The sequence below is a fragment of the Carcharodon carcharias genome, chromosome 34 (genome assembly GCF_017639515.1).
Source record: "Carcharodon carcharias isolate sCarCar2 chromosome 34, sCarCar2.pri, whole genome shotgun sequence".
In the NCBI taxonomy this organism is placed as follows: domain Eukaryota; kingdom Metazoa; phylum Chordata; class Chondrichthyes; order Lamniformes; family Lamnidae; genus Carcharodon; species Carcharodon carcharias.
In genome coordinates, this window is record NC_054500.1 from 1,275,258 (window position 1) to 1,286,691 (window position 11,434).

Sequence of the window (11,434 nt, forward strand, 5' to 3'; positions counted from 1 at the left end):
CATGTCCCATGAAATTCATGTCATGTCATGTCCTGAGAAATTCATGTCATGTCATGTCGTGAGAAATTCATGTCATATCCAGAGAATTCATGACGTGTCATTCCAGAGAAACTCATGACATGTCATGTCCCGAGGGATTCTTGTCACGTCATGTCGTTTCATGTGCCAAGAAATTCATGTCATGTCATGTCCCCAGAAATTCATATACTGTCATGTCATGTCCCAAGAAATTCATGCCATGGCATGTCCCGAGGAGTTCATGTCATGTCATGTCTTGTCCAGAGAAATTCATGTCATGTCATGTCCCGAGAAATCTATGTTATGTCATGTCCCCAGAAATTCATTTCATATCCCGAGAATTCATGACATGTCATGTCCCGAAAAAACTCATCTCATGTCATTTCCTGAGAAATTCATGTCATGTCATGTCCCCAGAAATCTATGTAATGTCATGTCATGTCATGTCCCCTGAAATTCATGTCATATCCCTGGACTTCATGACGTCACGTCCCAAGAAATTCATGGCATGTCATGTTCCAACAAATCCAAGTTATGTCATGTCCCCAGAAATTCATGTCATATGCCGAGAATTCATGACATGTCATGCCTGGAGAAATTCATGTCATGTCATGTCCCGAGAACTTCATGCCATGTCATGTCCCAAGAAATTTATGTCATGTCATGTCTCAAGAAATTCATGTCATATCATGTCATGTCCCGACAAATTAATGTCATGTCATGTCCCGAGAAATTCATGTCATGTCATGTCATTTGCCGAGAGATTCATGTCATGTCATGTCCCGAGATATTCATGTCATGTCATGTCCCGAGAAATTCATGTCATGTCACGAGAAATTCATGTCATCTCATGTGCCCATTGATTTATGTCATGTCATTTCCTGAGAAATTCATGTCATGTCATGTCCCTAGGGATTATTGTCATGTCATGTTATGTCATGTTTCGAAAGATTCATGTCATGTCATGTCCCGAGATATTCTAGTCATGTCATGTCCTGTCATGTCCCAAGAACACATGTCATGCCTTGTCCCGAGAAATTCATGTCGTGTCATGTCATGTCCCAAGACATTCATGTCCTGTTAACCCTGAGAAATTCATGTCTTTTCATGTCCAGAGAAATTCATGTCATGTCATGTCTCAAGAACACATGTCATGCCTTCTCCCGAGAAATTCATGTCGTGTCATGTCATGTCCCAAGACATTCATGTCCTGTTAAGCCTGAGAAATTCATGTCTTTTCATGTCCAGAGAAATTCATGTCATGTCATGTCTCAAGAAATTCATTTCATGTCATGTCATTTGCCATGAAAATCATGTCATGTCATGTCCCGAGTAATTCATGCCATGTCATGTCCCGAGAAATTCATGTCATGTTATGGCTTGTCCCGAGAGATTCATGCCATGTCATGTTCCGACAAATCCATGTTATGTCATGTCCCCAGAAATTCATGTCATATGCCGAGAATTCATGACATGTCATGCCTCGAGAAATTCATGTCAGGTCATGTCCCGAGAAATTCATGCCATGTCATGTCCCAAGAAATTTATGTCATGTCACGTCCCAAGAAATTCATGTCATATCATGTCATGTCCCGACAAATTCATGTCATGTCATGTCCACAGACATTTATGTCTTGTCATGTCATTTCATGCCATGTACCCTGAAATTCATGTCATATCCCGAGAATTCATGACCTGTCATGTCCCATGAAATTCATGTCATGTCATGTGCTGAGAAATTCATGTCATGTCATGTCGTGAGAAATTCATGTCATATCCAGAGAATTCATGACGTGTCATTCCAGAGAAAGTCATGACATGTCATGTCCCGAGGGATTCTTGTCACGTCATGTCATTTCATGTGCCAAGAAATTCATGTCATGTCATGTCCCAAGAAATTCATATACTGTCATGTCATGTCCCAAGAAATTCATGCCATGGCATGTCCCGAGAAACTCATGTCATGTCATGTCTTGTCCAGAGAAATTCAAGTCATTTCATGTCCCTAGATAGTATTGTCATGTCATGTCATGTCATTTGCCGAGAGATTCATGTCATGTCATGTCCCGAGAAATTCATGTCATGTCACGAGAAATTCATGTCATCTCATGTGCCCATTGATTTATGTCATGTCATGTCCTGAGAAATTCATGTCATGTCATGTCCCTAGAGAGTATTGTCATGTCATGTCATGTCATGTTCTGAAAGATTCATGTCATGTCATGTCCCGAGATATTCTAGTCATGTCATGTCATGTCATGTCCCAAGAACTCAGGTCATGCCTTGTCCCGAGAAATTCATGTCATGTCATGTCTTGTCCAGAGAAATTCATGTCATGTCATGTCCCGAGAAATCTATGTTACGTCATGTCCTGAGAAATTCATGTCATGTCATGTCGTGCGAAATTCATGTCATATCCAGAGAATTCATGACGTGTCATTCCAGAGAAACTCATGTCATGTCATGTCCCGAGAGATTCTTGTCATGTCATGTCATTTCATGTGCCAAGAAATTCATGTCATGTCATGTCCCCAGAAATTCATATACTGTCATGTCATGTCCCAAGAAATTCATGCCATGGCATGTCCCGAGAAATTCATGTCATGTCATGTCTTGTCCAGAGAAATTCATGTCATGTCATGTCCCGAGAAATCTATGTTATGTCATGTCCCCAGAAATTCATTTCATATCCCGAGAATTCATGACATGTCATGTCCCGAAAAAACTCATCTCATGTCATTTCCTGAGAAATTCATGTCATGTCATGTCCCCAGAAATCTACGTAATGTCATGTCATGTCATGTCCCCTGAAATTCATGTAATATCCCTGGACTTCATGACGTCACGTCCCAAGAAATTCATGGCATGTCATGTTCCAACAAATCCAAGTTATGTCATGTCCCCAGAAATTCATGTCATATGCCGAGAATTCATGACATGTCATGCCTGGAGAAATTCATGTCATGTCATGTCCCGAGAACTTCATGCCATGTCATGTCCCAAGAAATTTATGTCATGTCATGTCTCAAGAAATTCATGTCATATCATGTCATGTCCCGACAAATTAATGTCATGTCATGTCCCGAGAAATTCATGTCATGTCATGTCATTTGCCGAGAGATTCATGTCATGTCATGTCCCGAGATATTCATGTCATGTCATGTCCCGAGAAATTCATGTCATGTCACGAGAAATTCATGTCATCTCATGTGCCCATTGATTTATGTCATGTCATTTCCTGAGAAATTCATGTCATGTCATGTCCCTAGGGATTATTGTCATGTCATGTTATGTCATGTTTCGAAAGATTCATGTCATGTCATGTCCCGAGATATTCTAGTCATGTCATGTCCTGTCATGTCCCAAGAACGCATGTCATGCCTTGTCCCGAGAAATTCATGTCGTGTCATATCATGTCCCAAGACATTCATGTCCTGTTAACCCTGAGAAATTAATGTCTTTTCATGTCCAGAGAAATTCATGTCATGTCATGTCTCAAGAAATTCATTTCATGTCATGTCATTTGCCATGAAAATCATGTCATGTCATGTCCCGAGTAATTCATGCCATGTCATGTCCCGAGAAATTCATGTCATGTTATGTCTTGTCCCGAGAAATTCATGCCATGTCATGTTCCGACAAATCCATGTTATGTCATGTCCCCAGAAATTCATGTCATATGCCGAGAATTCATGACATGTCATGCCTCGAGAAATTCATGTCATGTCATGTCCCGAGAAATTCATGCCATGTCATGTCCCAAGAAATTTATGTCATGTCACGTCACAAGAAATTCATGTCATATCATGTCATGTCCCGACAAATTCATGTCATGTCATGTCCACAGACATTTATATCTTGTCATGTCATTTCATGCCACGTACCCTGAAATTCATGTCATATCCCGAGAATTCATGACCTGTCATGTCCCATGAAATTCATGTCATGTCATGTCCTGAGAAATTCATGTCATGTCATGTCGTGAGAAATTCATGTCATATCCAGAGAATTCATGACATGTTATTCCCGAGAAAATCATGTCATGTCATGTCCGGAGAAATTCTTCTCATGTCATGTCATGTCATGTCCCATGAACTCATGTCATGCCTTGTCCAAAGAAATTCATGTCCTGTCAACGCTGGGAAATTTATGTCATGTCATGTCCAGAGAAATTCATGTCATGTCATGTCCCCAGAAATTCATATCATGTCCTGTCATTTGTCATGAAAATCATGTCATGTCATGTCCCGAGAGAGTATTGGCATGTCATGTCATGTCATGTGCCGAGAGATTCTTGTCATGTCATGTCATGTCCAAAGAAATTCAATTCATGTCATGTGCCGAGAGATTCTTGTCATGTCATTTCATATCTCAAGAAATTCATATCATGTCACGTCATGACCCGAGAAAATCATGTCATGTCATGTCCGGAGAAATTCTTGTCATGTCATGTCATGTCATGTCCCAAGAACTCATGTCATGCCTTGTCCAGAGAAATTCATGTCCTGTCAACGCTGGGAAATTCATGCCATGTCATGTCCAGAGAAATTCATGTCATGTCATGTCCCCAGAAATTCATATCATGTCCTGTCATTTGTCATGAAAATCATGTCATGTCATGTCCCGAGAGAGTATTGGCATGTCATGTCATGTCATGTGCTGAGAGATTCATGTTATGTCATGTCCCGAAAAATTCTAGGCATGTCATGTCATGTCATGACCCCTGAATTTCATGTCATATCTAGAGAATTCATGACATGTCATTCCCGAGAAATTCAATTCATGTCATGTGCCGAGAGATTCTTGTCATGTCATGTCATGTACCAAGAAATACATGTCCTGTCAACGCTGGGAAATTCATGTCATGTCATGTCCAGAGAAATTCATGTCATGTCATGTCCCCAGAAATTCATATCATGTCATGTCATTTGCCATGAAAATCATGTCATGTCATGTCCCGAGTAATTCATGCCATGTCATGTCCCGAGAAATTCATGTCATGTTATGTCTTGTCCCGAGAAATTCAGGCCATGTCATGTTCCGACAAATCCATGTTATGTCATGTCCCCAGAAATTCATGTCATATGCCGAGAATTCATGACATGTCATGCCTCGAGAAATTCATGTCATGTCATGTCCCGAGAAATTCATGCCATGTCATGTCCCAAGAAATTTATGTCATGTCACGTCACAAGAAATTCATGTCATATCATGTCATGTCCCGACAAATTCATGTCATGTCATGTCCACAGACATTTATATCTTGTCATGTCATTTCATGCCACGTACCCTGAAATTCATGTCATATCCCGAGAATTCATGACCTGTCATGTCCCATGAAATTCATGTCATGTCATGTCCTGAGAAATTCATGTCATGTCATGTCGTGAGAAATTCATGTCATATCCAGAGAATTCATGACATGTTATTCCCGAGAAAATCATGTCATGTCATGTCCGGAGAAATTCTTCTCATGTCATGTCATGTCATGTCCCATGAACTCATGTCATGCCTTGTCCAAAGAAATTCATGTCCTGTCAACGCTGGGAAATTTATGTCATGTCATGTCCAGAGAAATTCATGTCATGTCATGTCCCCAGAAATTCATATCATGTCCTGTCATTTGTCATGAAAATCATGTCATGTCATGTCCCGAGAGAGTATTGGCATGTCATGTCATGTCATGTGCCGAGAGATTCTTGTCATGTCATGTCATGTCCAAAGAAATTCAATTCATGTCATGTGCCGAGAGATTCTTGTCATGTCATTTCATATCTCAAGAAATTCATATCATGTCACGTCATGACCCGAGAAAATCATGTCATGTCATGTCCGGAGAAATTCTTGTCATGTCATGTCATGTCATGTCCCAAGAACTCATGTCATGCCTTGTCCAGAGAAATTCATGTCCTGTCAACGCTGGGAAATTCATGCCATGTCATGTCCAGAGAAATTCATGTCATGTCATGTCCCCAGAAATTCATATCATGTCCTGTCATTTGTCATGAAAATCATGTCATGTCATGTCCCGAGAGAGTATTGGCATGTCATGTCATGTCATGTGCTGAGAGATTCATGTTATGTCATGTCCCGAAAAATTCTAGGCATGTCATGTCATGTCATGACCCCTGAATTTCATGTCATATCTAGAGAATTCATGACATGTCATTCCCGAGAAATTCAATTCATGTCATGTGCCGAGAGATTCTTGTCATGTCATGTCATGTACCAAGAAATACATGTCCTGTCAACGCTGGGAAATTCATGTCATGTCATGTCCAGAGAAATTCATGTCATGTCATGTCCCCAGAAATTCATATCATGTCATGTCATTTGCCATGAAAATCATGTCATGTCATGTCCCGAGTAATTCATGCCATGTCATGTCCCGAGAAATTCATGTCATGTTATGTCTTGTCCCGAGAAATTCATGCCATGTCATGTTCCGACAAATCCATGTTATGTCATGTCCCCAGAAATTCATGTCATATGCCGAGAATTCATGACATGTCATGCCTCGAGAAATTCATGTCATGTCATGTCCCGAGATATTCTAGTCATGTCATGTCATGTCATGTCCCAAGAACACATGTCATGCCTTGTCCCGAGAAATTCATGTCGTGTCATGTCATGTCCCAAGACATTCATGTCCTGTTAACCCTGAGAAATTCATGTCTTTTCATGTCCAGAGAAATTCATGTCATGTCATGTCTCAAGAAATTCATTTCATGTCATGTCATTTGCCATGAAAATCATGTCATGTCATGTCCCGAGTAATTCTTGCCATGTCATGTCCCGAGAAATTCCTGTCATGTTATGGCTTGTCCCGAGAGATTCATGCCATGTAATGTTCCGACAAATCCATGTTATGTCATGTCCCCAGAAATTCATGTCATATGCCGAGAATTCATGACATGTCATGCCTCGAGAAATTCATGTCAGGTCATGTCCCGAGAAATTCATGCCATGTCATGTCCCAAGAAATTTATGTCATGTCACGTCCCAAGAAATTCATGTCATATCATGTCATGTCCCGACAAATTCATGTCATGTCATGTCCACAGACATTTATGTCTTGTCATGTCATTTCATGCCATGTACCCTGAAATTCATGTCATATCCCGAGAATTCATGACCTGTCATGTCCCATGAAATTCATGTCATGTCATGTCCTGAGAAATTCATGTCATGTCATGTCGTGAGAAATTCATGTCATATCCAGAGAATTCATGACGTGTCATTCCAGAGAAACTCATGACATGTCATGTCCCGAGGGATTCTTGTCACGTCATGTCATTTCATGTGCCAAGAAATTCATGTCATGTCATGTCCCCAGAAATTCATATACTGTCATGTCATGTCCCAAGAAATTCATGCCATGGCATGTCCCGAGGAGTTCATGTCATGTCATGTCTTGTCCAGAGAAATTCATGTCATGTCATGTCCCGAGAAATCTATGTTATGTCATGTCCCCAGAAATTCATTTCATATCCCGAGAATTCATGACATGTCATGTCCCGAAAAAACTCATCTCATGTCATTTCCTGAGAAATTCATGTCATGTCATGTCCCCAGAAATCTATGTAATGTCATGTCATGTCATGTCCCCTGAAATTCATGTCATATCCCTGGACTTCATGACGTCACGTCCCAAGAAATTCATGGCATGTCATGTTCCAACAAATCCAAGTTATGTCATGTCCCCAGAAATTCATGTCATATGCCGAGAATTCATGACATGTCATGCCTGGAGAAATTCATGTCATGTCATGTCCCGAGAACTTCATGCCATGTCATGTCCCAAGAAATTTATGTCATGTCATGTCTCAAGAAATTCATGTCATATCATGTCATGTCCCGACAAATTAATGTCATGTCATGTCCCGAGAAATTCATGTCATGTCATGTCATTTGCCGAGAGATTCATGTCATGTCATGTCCCGAGATATTCATGTCATGTCATGTCCCGAGAAATTCATGTCATGTCACGAGAAATTCATGTCATCTCATGTGCCCATTGATTTATGTCATGTCATTTCCTGAGAAATTCATGTCATGTCATGTCCCTAGGGATTATTGTCATGTCATGTTATGTCATGTTTCGAAAGATTCATGTCATGTCATGTCCCGAGATATTCTAGTCATGTCATGTCATGTCCCAAGAACACATGTCATGCCTTCTCCCGAGAAATTCATGTCGTGTCATGTCATGTCCCAAGACATTCATGTCCTGTTAACCCTGAGGAATTCATGTCTTTTCATGTCCAGAGAAATTCATGTCATGTCATGTCTCAAGAAATTCATTTCATGTCATGTCATTTGCCATGAAAATCATGTCATGTCATGTCCCGAGTAATTCATGCCATGTCATGTCCCGAGAAATTCATGTCATGTTATGGCTTGTCCCGAGAGATTCATGCCATGTCATGTTCCGACAAATCCATGTTATGTCATGTCCCCAGAAATTCATGTCATATGCCGAGAATTCATGACATGTCATGCCTCGAGAAATTCATGTCAGGTCATGTCCCGAGAAATTCATGCCATGTCATGTCCCAAGAAATTTATGTCATGTCACGTCCCAAGAAATTCATGTCATATCATGTCATGTCCCGACAAATTCATGTCATGTCATGTCCACAGACATTTATGTCTTGTCATGTCATTTCATGCCATGTACCCTGAAATTCATGTCATATCCCGAGAATTCATGACCTGTCATGTCCCATGAAATTCATGTCATGTCATGTGCTGAGAAATTCATGTCATGTCATGTCGTGAGAAATTCATGTCATATCCAGAGAATTCATGACGTGTCATTCCAGAGAAACTCATGACATGTCATGTCCCGAGGGATTCTTGTCACGTCATGTCATTTCATGTGCCAAGAAATTCATGTCATGTCATGTCCCAAGAAATTCATATACTGTCATGTCATGTCCCAAGAAATTCATGCCATGGCATGTCCCGAGAAACTCATGTCATGTCATGTCTTGTCCAGAGAAATTCAAGTCATTTCATGTCCCTAGATAGTATTGTCATGTCATGTCATGTCATTTGCCGAGAGATTCATGTCATGTCATGTCCCGAGAAATTCATGTCATGTCACGAGAAATTCATGTCATCTCATGTGCCCATTGATTTATGTCATGTCATGTCCTGAGAAATTCATGTCATGTCATGTCCCTAGAGAGTACTGTCATGTCATGTCATGTCATGTTCTGAAAGATTCATGTCATGTCATGTCCCGAGATATTCTAGTCATGTCATGTCATGTCATGTCCCAAGAACTCAGGTCATGCCTTGTCCCGAGAAATTCATGTCATGTCATGTCTTGTCCAGAGAAATTCATGTCATGTCATGTACCGAGAAATCTATGTTACGTCATGTCCTGAGAAATTCATGTCATGTCATGTCGTGCGAAATTCATGTCATATCCAGAGAATTCATGACGTGTCATTCCAGAGAAACTCATGTCATGTCATGTCCCGAGAGATTCTTGTCATGTCATGTCATTTCATGTGCCAAGAAATTCATGTCATGTCATGTCCCCAGAAATTCATATACTGTCATGTCATGTCCCAAGAAATTCATGCCATGGCATGTCCCGAGAAATTCATGTCATGTCATGTCTTGTCCAGAGAAATTCATGTCATGTCATGTCCCGAGAAATCTATGTTATGTCATGTCCCCAGAAATTCATTTCATATCCCGAGAATTCATGACATGTCATGTCCCGAAAAAACTCATCTCATGTCATTTCCTGAGAAATTCATGTCATGTCATGTCCCCAGAAATCTATGTAATGTCATGTCATGTCATGTCCCCTGAAATTCATGTCATATCCCTGGACTTCATGACGTCACGTCCCAAGAAATTCATGGCATGTCATGTTCCAACAAATCCAAGTTATGTCATGTCCCCAGAAATTCATGTCATATGCCGAGAATACATGACATGTCATGCCTGGAGAAATTCATGTCGTGTCATGTCCCGAGAACTTCATGCCATGTCATGTCCCAAGAAATTTATGTCATGTCATGTCTCAAGAAATTCATGTCATATCATGTCATGTCCCGACAAATTAATGTCATGTCATGTCCCGAGAAATTCATGTCATGTCATGTCATTTGCCGAGAGATTCATGTCATGTCATGTCCCGAGATATTCATGTCATGTCATGTCCCGAGAAATTCATGTCATGTCACGAGAAATTCATGTCATCTCATGTGCCCATTGATTTATGTCATGTCATTTCCTGAGAAATTCATGTCATGTCATGTCCCTAGGGATTATTGTCATGTCATGTTATGTCATGTTTCGAAAGATTCATGTCATGTCATGTCCCGAGATATTCTAGTCATGTCATGTCATGTCATGTCCCAAGAACACATGTCATGCCTTGTCCCGAGAAATTCATGTCGTGTCATATCATGTCCCAAGACATTCATGTCCTGTTAACCCTGAGAAATTAATGTCTTTTCATGTCCAGAGAAATTCATGTCATGTCATGTCTCAAGAAATTCATTTCATGTCATGTCATTTGCCATGAAAATCATGTCATGTCATGTCCCGAGTAATTCATGCCATGTCATGTCCCGAGAAATTCATGTCATGTTATGTCTTGTCCCGAGAAATTCATGCCATGTCATGTTCCGACAAATCCATGTTATGTCATGTCCCCAGAAATTCATGTCATATGCCGAGAATTCATGACATGCCATGCCTCGAGAAATTCATGTCATGTCATGTCCCGAGAAATTCATGCCATGTCATGTCCCAAGAAATTTATGTCATGTCACGTCACAAGAAATTCATGTCATATCATGTCATGTCCCGACAAAATCATGTCATGTCATGTCCACAGACATTTATATCTTGTCATGTCATTTCATGCCACGTACCCTGAAATTCATGTCATATCCCGAGAATTCATGACCTGTCATGTCCCATGAAATTCATGTCATGTCATGTCCTGAGAAATTCATGTCATGTCATGTCGTGAGAAATTCATGTCATATCCAGAGAATTCATGACATGTTATTCCCGAGAAAATCATGTCATGTCATGTCCGGAGAAATTCTTCTCATGTCATGTCATGTCATGTCCCATGAACTCATGTCATGCCTTGTCCAAAGAAATTCATGTCCTGTCAACGCTGGGAAATTTATGTCATGTCATGTCCAGAGAAATTCATGTCATGTCATGTCCCCAGAAATTCATATCATGTCCTGTCATTTGTCATGAAAATCATGTCATGTCATGTCCCGAGAGAGTATTGGCATGTCATGTCATGTCATGTGCCGAGAGATTCTTGTCATGTCATGTCATGTCCAAAGAAATTCAATTCATGTCATGTGCCGAGAGATTCTTGTCATGTCATTTCATATCTCAAGAAATTCATATCATGTCACGT